Source organism: Pteropus medius, unplaced genomic scaffold (genome assembly GCF_902729225.1).
Source record: "Pteropus medius unplaced genomic scaffold, Ma_sr-lr_union100, whole genome shotgun sequence".
Classification (NCBI taxonomy): Eukaryota; Metazoa; Chordata; class Mammalia; order Chiroptera; family Pteropodidae; genus Pteropus; species Pteropus medius.
The window spans coordinates 6,990,582-7,005,386 of NW_024344240.1; the positions used below are offsets into that span (position 1 = coordinate 6,990,582).

Here is a 14,805-nt window from a genome sequence, read left to right on the forward strand (position 1 = left end):
TCTGTGCAGGCAGTTCTCTTAGCAACAGCAGTGCTAACTTCCCTCTGATCTTCTTTCTAGACTGCTGAAGTGTTAGTGATCCTTGAAGGTCCACCGGTCATAAAATAGTCTGAATATTTTCTCCCATTAAGGGTCCAATGTTTTGAAATATAACTGTTTTTTTCTCCCTTACATCTTCCTTTGCGGAAAAAACTAGAAGATGAAAGCATTAAAGTTGTCATTATTTTGTTTGTCCCAGTAAAAGTTTTTCTAGAGCTCTCTTGGACCAAGAATTGTGTGTAAGCTGAGTAAGCACAAATAATCCAACCCCTTTTTAAAACTGAAAGACCCTTGAAGGGTCAATCTGATGCTACAATTTATGTGGCAACTAAGGTCAGCTCTATTGTGGACCTTGAGTCTTGATCGTTCTAAACCATAGAAGTGCAATAAACTCAAACAAGCAAGAGCCTAGACTCTCCCAAACAAGCACTAGAAAACTATTGGTCAAAAGACAGCCCCTGTAATAGGAAGTATTGCTTCCATTTCTTCATCATGACAATCCCAAAGCCTTGGGTTTATACTTAAGAAAAGGTACCATATTTCAAGACTGTCCTTCCAGTTACATTGCATCATTCAATTCTCACACTTTGGAGTTGAGTAATCAAGGCTCATCCCAATGAAGTAACTTGCCAAGGAGAATCTAGTCAAGAGATGAGCTGGAATTGGATCTCAGTGTCTCAGTCCACAGTGTTATGTGATCTATTCAGTTCTCTGATAAATATCACTTCTCAATTGGATTCGATTACTGAACTGCATTTACAGCAAAACAAATCAGTTGATTTTCTCCTTCACTTTATGATCAATAATCTAGGTGTTTCTAACTTTACAAAATCATCAGTATTGATAACTTTTTTCACTTTTTGTTTGGTGGAGTACCAGTGCTAGATTTAGTATATAATTTGAGTTACATGAAAATTGAAAAGAATCAATTAAAAAGTGCTTTACATTTTATATAAATGTTAAGAATTTAAGAATCTAAATGACAGACCATTCGTTTATCATTCTTTGAAGACTAGATTTCTCGTAGCTTGTGCAAAATTTTGTTAATTTTTGCCTCATTAAATATTCTGTATAAAACCTGCCATTTTTTCTGTGAAGATAAATGATACATAATGAACATTTTATCAGATTTCAAATCAGACCTTAAAACTCTCTGGAGAGTCCTTTAAAATTACATAATATCTATCATCTAGGTTTAAACAGAGTATGGAGATGTAGAAGATAACAAAACTATCAAAGCTATTGCTTCAACCTCTGGTGAATCTGAGATGTAGTGTCCTCTTTCATAAATATAGCTCATATTGAAAGCATTTTATTCTGTTAATAGTCCCTTATCGCAAGAAGTTTTCTAGCTAAGTTAATTCAAAACTACCTTTTTTTTTTTTGTAAAGGTGGAAATTATTTTCATTTAAGTAGACTTCGTTGCTATTAGAAGATGTTAGATAAGATGGGAAATTTGCTATCATATCAGGACCCTTAAAAATCTTCATATCTGGACTCACTAATTATAATTCTGAAAATTTAATTTAAAGAAATAAAAATGTACACAAAAAATTCTTTATTGTATTTTGACAGTAAAAATAGTAAAAACATTAGGGAAATGGTTAAATAAATCATGATAAATTCACTCATTGTATATTAACAAGGCATTAAAATCATGTTTTTGAGAAGCATTCGATGGTGAAAAAATGCTCACAATGAAATGTAAAGTGAAAATAGGACTCAAAACCATTTACAGCTTAATTCTAATTCTATCTGTGCATTGATCTCTCTGTCTTTGCAGTCCAACCAAGATATACAAAACTTCATGGTGAGTGCAGGGCACAGAGAGATTTAAATTTTCTTTGTTTTATATCTTTCTAAATTTTTATGAGAAACATGTTTTCTATTCTTATAAAAATAATATCCTAATGTTTATTAAGTGTACTTTAAATGATAATCATCTATTTTTGTCGTATATCTAGATATTTATATTAGGAAAGACAGCGTAATGTCTGAAATTTTCCGTGCGGCATATTCAATCATTTTGTGGTCATGCCGTATACTAGAAGACACATGAGTTTTTGGTGAGACTGGCAGCATGGCTTTTGCTTCCGATGAAGTGGATGATAGAAATTCACTTTGCATTCATGTTGTTTTCCCCTCAGTCTCAGCTTCTCTTACTGTAAGATCTGATTTTAGAACAGATAATTTTTTAAAGTTAGATACTGTCTTTTTAATATGCTTGTGAATTTTATTTTGCAAACCAGAAATTTAAGTATAAATTCTAGATATAATGAGATAGTACAGTTCTTTTTTATTAAATATTAATATGCTGCCACGTGAGATAGGCTATTGATAGGTAATCTGAGTTGGTTGTGGGCATTACCTATAGCTTGAGAGATGATAAGCAAAAAAAAAAAAAAAAAGCCCGATGGAGACAAAAAGTACTGATACATTACTATTATTAATTTTTCTTTCAATAGTGAATGCATGTTTGATAATTAAAGCAAACACTATTATTTTCAACCATTATACTTTGATAAGCATCTTTTCCTTAAAGAACTGAAATGGAATGGAGAGAGAAATATTAACTATCTGATGTGAGCTTAGTCAAATATATCCATTCATTCTCCATTCATCCATCTGCTCTGCAGTTCTTTCCAACATTGATTTTTGGCACCTACTGTGCACCAGACACTGTGGAAACCTCAATGAAAAAGATACCATCCTCTTCCTATGAATCTCACAGTTTATTACAGTATAAAACACACAAGCAGCAGTCAGGTAACCATTTCATAAACTATATAAATGTCTAACCAATGTACTGTATAGTTGAAACTAATAATAAAATTAAATTTTAAAAAAATCCCAGAAACAATTTTGAGCTGACCATACAAATCACAGAATGACTTCTATCAGTAACTCTTTAACTAATTTTGTAACAAAATATGATGCAATTTGTTAAAAATTTCTTTGCGCTTTTCTACATTAAAAAAAAAAATTATAACCAGAGTTTGGAGAAACATGGCGGAGTGAGAGACGTTCCCAGATCTCTCCCATTGAAACAACAATAAGCTGAACATCTAAAACTCAACAAAACCAGCCGAACTGCACACCAACATGTCTGAGCATGGGACCTGCACAGAAGAGCTACCATAGGTCAGAACCCTGGATGTTGGACAGTGGATTGGGAGAAATAAAGAAGCTGCCTCTTGTAGCTGCCTGAGCTCCCTGTAGGAGGAGGGGGAGGGGAAAAGAAGTGGTAAGTTCTCTGAACAGCCTTGCCTGGGAGTGCTGTGAGCTCCACATGGCTGGCGGCATGGCCTACTCATCAGGGCAGAAAGCAGAGAAGCAAGATGGCAGAGAAACAACAGTTGATTTTTTCCAGTGATGGTTGCAAAACCAAGGCTGAGCCTCATCTCCCAACCCTCAATCCAGAAGGCCCCTCCCCCCATATCATCCAAGACAAAACACAGCAGAGCCCCAGGGGAATCCCAGCAAATGTTACCAAAACTGTAGCTAACACTGACAGAGACTGAGACTGAGGGTAGTGAGTGTAATTAAACATATACAAGAAAAAAAGGCATTATTAAAACATTATATAAAGCAGGGATCCAAGTGGCTTAGATGCTACCTACTGGAATCTAAAAGAAAAGCACCTTCTTTGCAATAGGCTAAAGAGAGACCTTTATATAATAAATCTTCCTTCTGAAAAAAAAAGCAGAATACACTTCCATTAATGCCCAGGCGGAGAAATAGTCCATTAAACACTATGAACAACCAAGGTAACAAGGCATCTCAGAAAGAAAGAGAAAAATCTCCAGAAAACAAGCTTACAGGCATAGAAATATGCAACTTAAATAGCAGAATTCAGAATGGTACTTTTGAAAAAACTCAGTGAGATCCAAAACAAGTCATATCAACAATTTCAGGAATTGAAAACAACTAGATGAGCAGAATGAGTTCTTTAGAAAGGAGATCGAAACCCTCAAAAAGAACAGAACAAATCACTGGAGGTAAAAAAAAAAAACACTGCCAAAGTTGAAAAAATGAAATAGGAAGCTTGGGAAATAGAGTTGACCAAATAGACAAAAGGATTAGTGATATCAAAGACAGAAATCTAGAAATAAATCAGAAGAAAGAAGAGAGAAACTGAAGGATTAAAAATAATGAAAGAGAAATTCAAGAACTAGCTGATACCATTAGGAGAAGAAACATAAGAATAATGGGCATTATTGAAGGCGAGGAAAAGGAGCAGGGACTAGAAAGTATTTTCAGACAAATAGTGGATGAGAATTTCCCAAATCTAAGGAATGAGCTGGAGTTTGGAATTCAGGAAGTTAATAGAACACTCAATTATCTCAACCCCAAAAAGCTTTCACCAAAACACATTTTACTAAAATTATCAAACATCAACGACAAAGACAGAATTCTCAGGGCAGCCAGGGAGAAGAAAACAGTAACGTATAAAGGAAAACCCATTAGATTATCGTCGGACTTCTCAGCACAAACCTTACAAGCTAGGAAGGAGTGGAATCAAATATTCAAACTGTTAAATGAAAGGAACTTGTATCCTAGAATAATATATCCAGCTAAGCTCTTCTTTAGATATGAAGGAGAAATTAAGACCTTTCCAGACATACAAAAATTGAGGGAATTCTCCACTATGAGGCCTGCACTACAGGAAATACTGAAAGAGGTCAGCTCACCTAAAACAAAATGACAAAAAATAATCCATAATTAGGAGTAAGGTGATTATCAGGCAAATAGAAGTAGAAGGATGCAACCCTTACTAAGAACAGGGCATTATAAGCTTAAACAATAAGAAGAGATTTGCCATAGCAAAATAGTAATGAATGGTCACCAAACATAAAGACAAATTGAGACAACAATGACTGAAAAGGGGAGGATTCAAAGATCCAAATTTACAAAGGAGAATGGAGACAAGGCACACACAGAAGAAAATGGATGACTGCATTTATATAACTATCTTTAATATATTTGTAATGGTAACCACACACCAAAGATTCAGAAATGAAGTATATAACATAAAACAAGAAGAACCAGAGGCAAACCCACAAAAGCCAACCAAACCAAACCAAACAAAACAAAACAAAACAGAGACACAAGGACAAGGAAGCAATGGAAACACCGAGCTCCCAGAAAGCAAAAGATAAAATGGCTATAGGAAGACCTCATATTTCAATAATCACCCTAAATGAAAATGGACTGAACTCACCAGTCAGAAGGCATGGAGTTGCAGAATGGATCAAGAAACAAAACCCAACCATATGCTGCCTCCAGGAGACATATCTCAGCTCCAAAGGCAATATAGACTTGAAGTGAAAGGGTGCAAAATGATATTTCAAGCAAATGGCATTCAGAGAAAAGAGAGAGTAGCGGTATTAATATCAGACTTTAAATTAGAAAAAGTTTAAGAAAGTTACTGAGGGACACTTCATAATGATAAAGAGAATCATGCACCTAGAAGACATAACATTTATTAATATCGATGCTCCCAATCAGAGAGCCCCAAAATATGTAAAGCAATTACTAACAGAACTAAGGGGAGAAACAGATCAAAACACTATTGTAGTAGGGGACCTAAATACCCCACCGTTGGATATGGACAGATCATCCAAACAGAAAATCAATAAGGAAATAACGTCCTTAAAAGGCACATTAGACCAAGTGGACATAATTGATATTTACAGAGCCTTCTATTTAAAAATAGCTGCTTATACATTCTTCTCTACTGCACATGGAACATTCTCAAGTAGCATTATTCATGATGGACAGGACATGGAAGCAACCAAAGTGTCCTACGATAGATGATTGGATAAAGAAGCTGTGGTACATATATACAATGGAATATTACTCAGCCATAAGAAGAGATGAAATACTGTCATTTGCGACAACATGGATGGACCTCGAGATACTCATGCTAAGCGAACTAAGCCAGACAGAAAAAGTTGAAAATCACATGATATCACTTATATGTGGGATATAAAACTAAAAATGACAAATGAACAGGACAAACAAACAGAGACTCATGGTCATCAACAATGGACTAGTGGCTATCAGAGGGTAAGGAGTGCGGGGAGGGAAAAGGTAGACGGGGTAAAGGGGGTCAAACATGTGGTAACAGAAAGAAATATAACTATATATATATATATATATATATATATATATACACCTTATTGTTAAAGTGTACAGCTGAACGTTATTGGATTTCGTTAACCAATGTCACCATAAAAATAAATAAATAAATTTTAAAAAAGGAAAGAATAAAGAAAAAATATACTTATATGTTACTTTTGCAAATGGAAGGAATCAATATTTAAAAGTAGAATTTAGCTGGGTAAATGACCCTTTAAGTTAAAATAAAATGTTAAGATATGCTGTTACTCACTAATCATTTATTACTCCTATTACATTTTATAAATAATAAAACATTTTAAAGAAAAAAAACAAAAATAAAAAACACAGACACAGGCAGTAGTGACGGATGGTAAGCATATATGGGAGATACTTACAAAGGGCTGTGTAAGTCTAAAAGATAAAACATTTAATTATCTGGTAACATCTGAAGTGGAATTTCCAGAAAGACAAGAAGTTTGCTGAGCAGAAAAAGAGAAGAAAGAGAGAGTGCATTCTATGCAGAAAGCGTGCCAAGTGCAGGACTCAGCGCATGAAGACACAAGGCCTGCTCGTGGGACAGTGACTGCCATGACGAGGTTCTGGGCCAGGGCCACTGGAAGGAGTAGTGTGAGCTGGGTTTGGAAATGGGAGAGTTATGAAGGATCATGCATGACTTGCTAAATGTGAGAGATATTTTTATAAAGATCATTCCACAATTATCAGATGTTCAAATTGTATTTTATCTACATAGCTGGAATAGCTTGATCCAACCCTCTATTAACAACTTTTTCCCTTACACTTCCTTCTTCAGCAACTCATACAGTATACTAAAACCTACCAACATCAATCTGCAATAAACTGCTGTGTTTAACTGATAAGCACAGATTTGAATGTAAACTGAGCCAAAACAAGAAATGGCCAAAAAATGCAGTTGCAATTAGTTACCCAAAGTGTTTGAGTACAGTTACAATAAGTGTTTGATGATGAAACTATTGTTCTAATTTCAAGACTAGTTATATAAACCAATGACGATGTTAGTAAATACCCCACAAAATGGTGTTTATATCATCTTAGCGGTATAAAACACATTCGAGGTCATATTGTTCGACATTTTACAGATGAAAAAGCTGAAGCTTTATGCTGATTTGTCCAAGAATATACATCTTGGGGTAGAATGGCCAGCACTGGATCTAAATCTCTGGGTTCACAGTGTGGGTTCTTCCTACTATACCATGGTGCAGTGTTGGAAGTCAGGCATTTCCAAGATAAATAAAAGGTCAATATGGTTTCCCCTTATACGGAATTATTACCAATAAATACCTAAGATTCCCAGTATGGGTTTTGAATAGGCACACCTCCCTAGACCTAGCTGCTATAAAAGATGCCCATAAATTGCACCATAAGGCAGCTCCCGCTTCTACAGCAGGTTGCAAAGAACTAGGCTCCAATACAACAGCTAGTTCTTTTCTGATTCCAGTCTGCTGGCTGCTTCCTGGTTGTGGCCTCAGCCAAGCTATAAATACTCCAAAGGCAGAGCTTGTGGATCTTCCGAAATGCTCTGTCCATTGGATGACCATGATGAGAATGATCATCCTATTAGTTATCAAATATGATCCCCATGTTGCTGAAAAACCCTGAGGAACATTACGTAATGTCTACATTTAAACTTTTTCTCAATTTCAAAGGCTCCCCACCAGCTCATCCAGGCCCATTTCTTTTCTTTCTTCTCACATTCACCTACCTGTGTGTGTGTTAAGCTTTTCAAACATATCATCTCTGCGCTTCGGCCCCCCGCTCCTGCTTTCCTGCATTTTCTCCTACTTCACAGGCTTAGGGCAGCTCTTTTGGACAATATTACAACTTTTTCCCTCACTAAGACTTGGATAAAGGGAGTCTAATTGACAAGAGAACTAGTTGACTGAGGTAAGTAAAGGAAACAACCAATGATTCGGTGGGCAATTTGAATACTCGGAAGGGTCAAGCATGCTGTGAAGAAGTCACAGAAACATGAATGGTGTAGATACAGCCAGCAAACTCTCCATGCCTGAGATCCAGGGCAGGGTACACTTTCCAGTACATAAAAAAAAAATAAATAAATTATGAACTTGTTTTTAGATAAAAACTAAATAGGACTGTCTTAAAAGTCAAAGTTAAAGCATTTCTGGAGTGGTATTTTTTGAGTGCCATCTAATTAAGTCATGGGACAATTTGTCTTATGTCTTCATTATTATCTTCATTCTCAAGAATTTAAGAGTTAACAGTAGGAAAGCAAATCATTATGAAGGAAAGCCCATTCTCTGTTAAGGACCCTTTCTACTATAGAGCCAAGAAATTCTATAATCCAGTTTTGAAAAATAAAACAACTCTAATGTACTGTATATAATTTAAGTTTCTCCCTAAGCTAATTGACCACTTCAGGGGTCTAGGTTTGATTTTAATTGTGAAAAGAAATCAAGAAAAGAAAATAATTATTTCAGACAAATAATAAATTATAATTCTCTAGATAATTAAATTGGATAGAATTCAATTGTTGGAGTGGAGAGAGAGGAGGACAGAATTTAAGTATTTTATGTTGTCACATATTTTACATTATTTGATCTGATGATTTAATAATAACTTAAAAGAAGAAGCTCTGTATCACATTCCAGTTCTGGACATGTGACACAATTCTCATCAAGGAGATAGGGATCAGTGCCTGATCAATCTAACTACAATAATTCTTAAGAAAAGAAAGTATATGCCTCTATGACATGTTTGCTTCTTAGAACTAAACCTCTTAAAATTCATATATCAGAACTTCCGTATTTACAGAACCACTTGAACCTTCAGTGTCCATGCAATAATGCTGTAACATGGACCAGTGTGCCTGTAATGCAACCCCACCCTTTTTACAAAAACAGGTTAGATAAATGTGTGTCTGAGGCCACTAGAAATCCCAGCCCCTGTCCCTTTCCACTTATAGTCCTGTCCCCCAGCCAAAGCAGCTATAATTCTACAAAAGATAAAAGCATTGGCTCACAAATGTGGCTTTAGTTTGTTTTTTTTTTTTAATTTATGTCATTATTAATCAGGTTATATTTTTCCCTTTGGATATAATTTCATCTTATGACAGGAAATTATAAAATATACAGAATAGGACCAAATTATCAAAGCCTGAAGGACCAAATTATCAAAGCCTGAAGGTTTTACTTCATACCCATTGGCAATTACATGTTCACAGAGATTCCTCTGAAATCTAGATATGAGTGTTGTAATAAACACTACATTTCAAGCCAAATGCACAGGTTGAGAAGATTGGAAAAGGGACAAGCACTCAACAAGCTTCCTGTCTCTTCTGAACAGGAGTTTCACAGCAATGGGCAAAGTCCCTCCAACCTGAATCACAACATCATAAGCCACATATTCTGCTGTTGATGTACTAGAAATGATTTAGTTTGTCATTTAAGGGTTTGGAAAATTTGTAAAGCATGTAAATTAAAATCTGTATCATGAGGTTCAGCATAAAATAGGATGTTCTTTATAATTAAAAGATGAAAGAGGTTATTAGATCTCTTCTCTATAAGCCTTTAAAAGTAGGAGAGCTATTTCTCTCAGTGTTCTCAGCTCATTCTTGAAGGTGGTCTAGCTAACCTCTCCAGGACTTTTCCAATCTCTTACTTATGGTTATTGTACTATTTTATAGGTCCCTTTATTTTGTTATTTTATGATCAGTGATTTTCCAAACAAATCCCCCAATGTCTTCTTTTTAAATGAAAACAGATGTTAATTGAAGCTGTACAACATAAAATGAAGCAGATGTGAATTTATTTTCTTATATACCTGCTTCTCAAGTTTACTAGGACGCATGCACTAAAAAAATAGATGTTTGGCTTTCAAGATTCCCAGACCCTACCTTAATAATAAGCACAAATATGTTTAATACTGTGCCTTATCAAATCTTATTGTCCTTGACTTTAATAAAGTGCCCAAGTTATTTTCAAAAGCAGCATTTCATTGTATTGGATAGTGTGGCTTCTCCTTCTATGGAATGATTATCTCTAAATTGCAACATCTGCTGTGCCGAAAGGAGGTCCAGCAAGGGTAAGAGTGGCTGTGTCCCCTCACTCAGAGGGCGGTGGACCAGAGGGACAATGGGAGTGCTGGCATTCTCTTCCCTGCTCAGTGTCAGCCCTGCTTTTGTTCACACTGCAACATCTTCTCTCTATATAAAGACTTTTCACCTTGAGAAATTAAAAAGAAAAGACTTTCATTGATGACATTTGGGGTTCTTGACCCAAACAGAAGAGCAAAAATTATTTTAAGCCTTTTTAAAAGACATGAAAAAAGATAGATTTTCCTCCAGAACTGTGCTTTCCAATACAGTAACTGCTACTGGCTATTTACACTTAAGTTAATTAAAACGAAATATCCAGTTCCTCAGTCACAATTGCCACATTTCAAGTGCACATTAGCACATATTGGACAGTACACATATAGAACATTTCCATCACTGCAGTGAGTTCTGCAATGGAATGTGCTACTCTAGAAAATACGGTACTTTGTAATAGACCGGTATTTATCAGATTGGAAACTAATTTACACCTCATTGGAATCATTACATGCTATTAACACTGTTTCAAAAAGTCTCCTTCATTAACTTGCTGGAAAACAGAAGCTCATGGGTCTCATCCCCAACTCCAAGCTGTCCTTCCTGTCAGTTGTCTCTGCTAAGCTTAAAGCAGCTGTTCAGGAGGGCTCCTGGGGAAAGTTGTGGCTTTTCCTTTGGGATTTCAATCTTGTTTTTGGAGTCGGTAAGGAATGCATATTACAGACTTCCTAGAACACTAGTAGTGGAGTAACTTTGCAGAACATAAGAGGTGTAACAAAAACAGTGTAGCCTTAGATCACATCTCAAATGCTCTGTGGTGACTCAGGTTACCAATGTCATTTCATTGTTCATTTCCAAAGTATTAGCTTTACTTCACAGCTTACCCAACCAATAAAGATAAACTTATGATAATATCTGCATTACCAAGTGAGCCTAAAACATTTTTTCCAAAATCTAAATGAGCGATAAAGTCTTTGTTTCACAAATAGTTCCGCTTCTACTAATGAAACTCTTCAGAGACTACTGGGTCGAACTGGCTAGCCAACATATACTCATTTTGCATCTATTGCACACAAAATTTATGTGATGGAAAGGTATAAATAAATGACCCTGTTCTTAAGGAAGTCACACACACACAAACACACACACGAATGCAAACCTCACGAGCACAAATACAATTAAGAATTTATTTTAAAATCCAGACTATACAAGTTTCCTGTTTTTATGTAGCAAACAAAACATCTTGATTTAAAGTATATATGCATTGCAACAAATTGAATAGTTGCTAAAATATTTTGATCATTTTGATGAGCTATAGATTCTACGTTTTATATAATCAAATAGCGAAACAAAACAGCTATTGCATACCTTCTGCACGCCTCAAATTATGCCAGATATTTCTGGGAGAATGTGCACTGCAAAATGGCTCTAAAACATGAGAGAAGATAATACTGTTAGGAAAATTAAATGAAAAAAAAATTGTTGAGTAGTAGTGTTGGTACCAGTAATCATAAATATACAGAAATTAAATATATTCTATTCAGAAAAAGGAGAAATCAGTGTATCCTGAAGTATTAAGAATGGTTTCATGAACAGAGTAGGATGTCAGGCGAGCTTTAAAGGAAAAGAAGAAGAGGGATAGTTGGTGATGGGGAGCATGAATGGATTAAAATTCAAAAATGACCAAAGTGATGCTCACAGGAACGAATGGACTTGTTCTGTGAAGAAGACAAGGGAGGGGCCAACCTAACTGAAACTAAGTATGTGTGTTGGGGAAAATGGAATATAATGTTCATAGCAAAGGTGGCCTCGCCGCCAAGGGTCGTAACTGTTTGGATCATGTAAATGCACATAATTTGTTTGATGCAGGGAAAAATTCAAACAGCCATCTTGGGGACTACATTCACATATAGGGCCTACTCCTTTTCTATTGTTTTGTTTTGTTTTTGACTAACAAAAATTTCCCTCTAAAACTTGGATTAGATGCCAAAGTCTAAATATAAGGAGATTTCACAGAGAAATCTGGCTTTCCCAATTTTTTTGAAAAACTTGATGATCTAAAATCACTAAGACAAAATCCATCACGGTGATAATTGCCTAGAGCTGAATAGCTGAGACAGCTGTACTGGGCTGGTACTGTTGTTCCTGTAGGAGTGAATGTTTTTGATTGTTTGTTTGTTTTACTTTGTCTTTATCAAATAGGGAAAATAAGTCCTATACCAAGAGGTGCCTGGATTTCAAGAAAAAAAACAAAACAAAGCATAATTATCTATGGACTTAAAGAACTTTACTAGATCCATAATATGGAAAGGCCATTACTTGGCCTTTTTTCAGCCATTTGCATTATCTGGCCTCATAGGTATATGGCTGTGTAAATCTCATTGAGGAGTATTGACTAGAAAAAGTGCAAATTAAATGTTTTATCTCATAAAGATTAAATTGACCAATAAGATGCTAAAACATATATTAAAGATGACAGAAGATACCACTGAGAAAAGCAGTCAAGAGCCTGCTACAACAATTCAGTCTTGGCGTGATGAGGATCTGAATTAGGGGAAAAGTAATAAAAAGGGAAAGAGAAAAAGTCAATCTGGTACAAATGAGAAATTAGTTATTACAGATAAAAATCAGGTAAACATCAAAAATGACTCCAGCAAAAATACTGTAGAGATTTACTTTTGCACAAAGGGTTAAGTTCCTACACCTCAATGCTCTTCTCTGTCTTTACTAGAAATTTCCACAATGCTTAGTGAACTGATCTGCCCAGAGAAGGACACCAAACTTGTCTGTAGAATTGAATGATAATGAATAGAACATGGATCATATAAATAAAAGACTTTGAAGCAAGTCCTGCCCTGCTACTCCTTCACGGTGTGACTACAGTATCTCCAAACCCCAAGGAATGTTTTATATCTCAAATTGCCCTGGATAACCTCTACATTCTCTTTTGGTTGAAAAATTTTAATCTCTTCTGTGCTACTTCCTTTTTGATAAATGGTTCCTATTCTCCCAGAAGTGAACTAAATGCAGTTTTTACATTACGAAGATATTAGCTCTTTTGAGAAAAATCAAAATTTTATCAATGTTAATTTTTTTTATATATATATACTTTTGAATCATCATGAAGAGGCAAAACAACTTTGGAGACTATTGGGCAGTGCCTACTGGAGCTGAATGTATACATGCTTTATGACTCAGCAATTCCACTCCCAGTCACATGCCCAAGAGAAATGTGCGCATATGTTTACCAAAAGGCACACGTAAGAAAGCTCATAGCAGCACTTTCAAATAATGGCCCAAACTGGAAATAAATTCTCAAACATCCAGCAATAGTTGAATGAAGTGGTAGATTTGTAAGATGAAATATACATAGCGATGAGAATAAAGGAAGAATGACAACAGAAAACAAGAACGAATCTCCTCAGTTTAATATTGAGTAAAAGAACTCAGACGGAAATGGATATATGTTGTATGATTCTACCTTAAGAAACAGGCAAACTAATCCAGAGTTTTAGAAATCATGCTGGTGGTCACCCCGAAGGACTGTTGATCGGAGGGGGTATGATAAGGGTTGTAGGTTCAGCTTCTTCGTCAGGGTGCTGGTTACATGGCTGAGCTCCTTCAGTGAGCATTTTTTGAACTGTATTTTATTATGCATATTTGTGAATGCACGCTGTACCTCATACATTCATGCAATAAATGCTTACTAAAAAAGAACAGAAAATGTAAATCCCAAATTTCTAGCTTCAAGTTCAGAAGATTGATATATTTACTTAGTAAAATTGAGAACTTTAAAAGAAAAAAATTATTGAATATTAAGAATTAGGTCTTTACAGCTCCCATTTTAAAACATTTATCTATATTTAGGTCAATTCTCTAAATCTAAGTTGTGAAAAAAACTCATCTGTGATACACTTGACATAAATATTTTAAAAATATACTTGAGTACATATTTTTAATTAGTAGTTTAAAATACAGAAATCTTTTCATTTTGAATAAGCTCTTGGCCTGTATAGGGCTCCGAGGCCCTGAGGCCTATCCCTCAGAAGGGCCAGGAGGACCGACTGGACCACCGACAACCTCAGGAGTGCAGCAAGGGGCGCAGGGGAGGGAAAGGCTGGCAATAGGGAGCATGGGCCCTTGATAAACACGGGGAGGTAAGAAAGAGGGCAGTCAGTCACAGTCTGAACAGAACACCGTGCACTACGCCCTTTCCACTTCCAGGACATGGAGAGAGAAAGAAGAGGGCTGAGAGTCAGTTCCCGTAACATGAAATTCTCAGAGTAGACCAGCAGATGGTCGGTGAGACAAAGTGCTCAGGAGAGTCGGGTCCCTGCATCCCTGTGGTGGGAGAACGGAAGTAGGAGAAGAGAATTGTTTGTTAACAGTTCCCCAGAAGCAGAGAATGTCATTGGGGGTGAGCAAGGCCAAATGGGGTGGAGGAAGGAAACAGAGGACCAGCCTTTTGCCTCTCAGGGCAGCAGACTCAGGCTCCAGCCTACCATCCCTGAAGATGGAGAGGGAGAGCCTGGGGAAGCATCTTTGAGAAGCATTGG

At 36.0% G+C, this 14,805-nt stretch overlaps 1 protein-coding gene across 2 annotated transcripts in view; it reads right to left on the minus strand.

Moving 5' to 3' along the window:
* The window catches only part of XKR4 (XK related 4), a 388,695-nt gene that overhangs the window by 332,988 nt on the left and 40,902 nt on the right, over positions 1-14,805 (minus strand). The gene's annotated exons all lie outside the window — the stretch shown is intronic.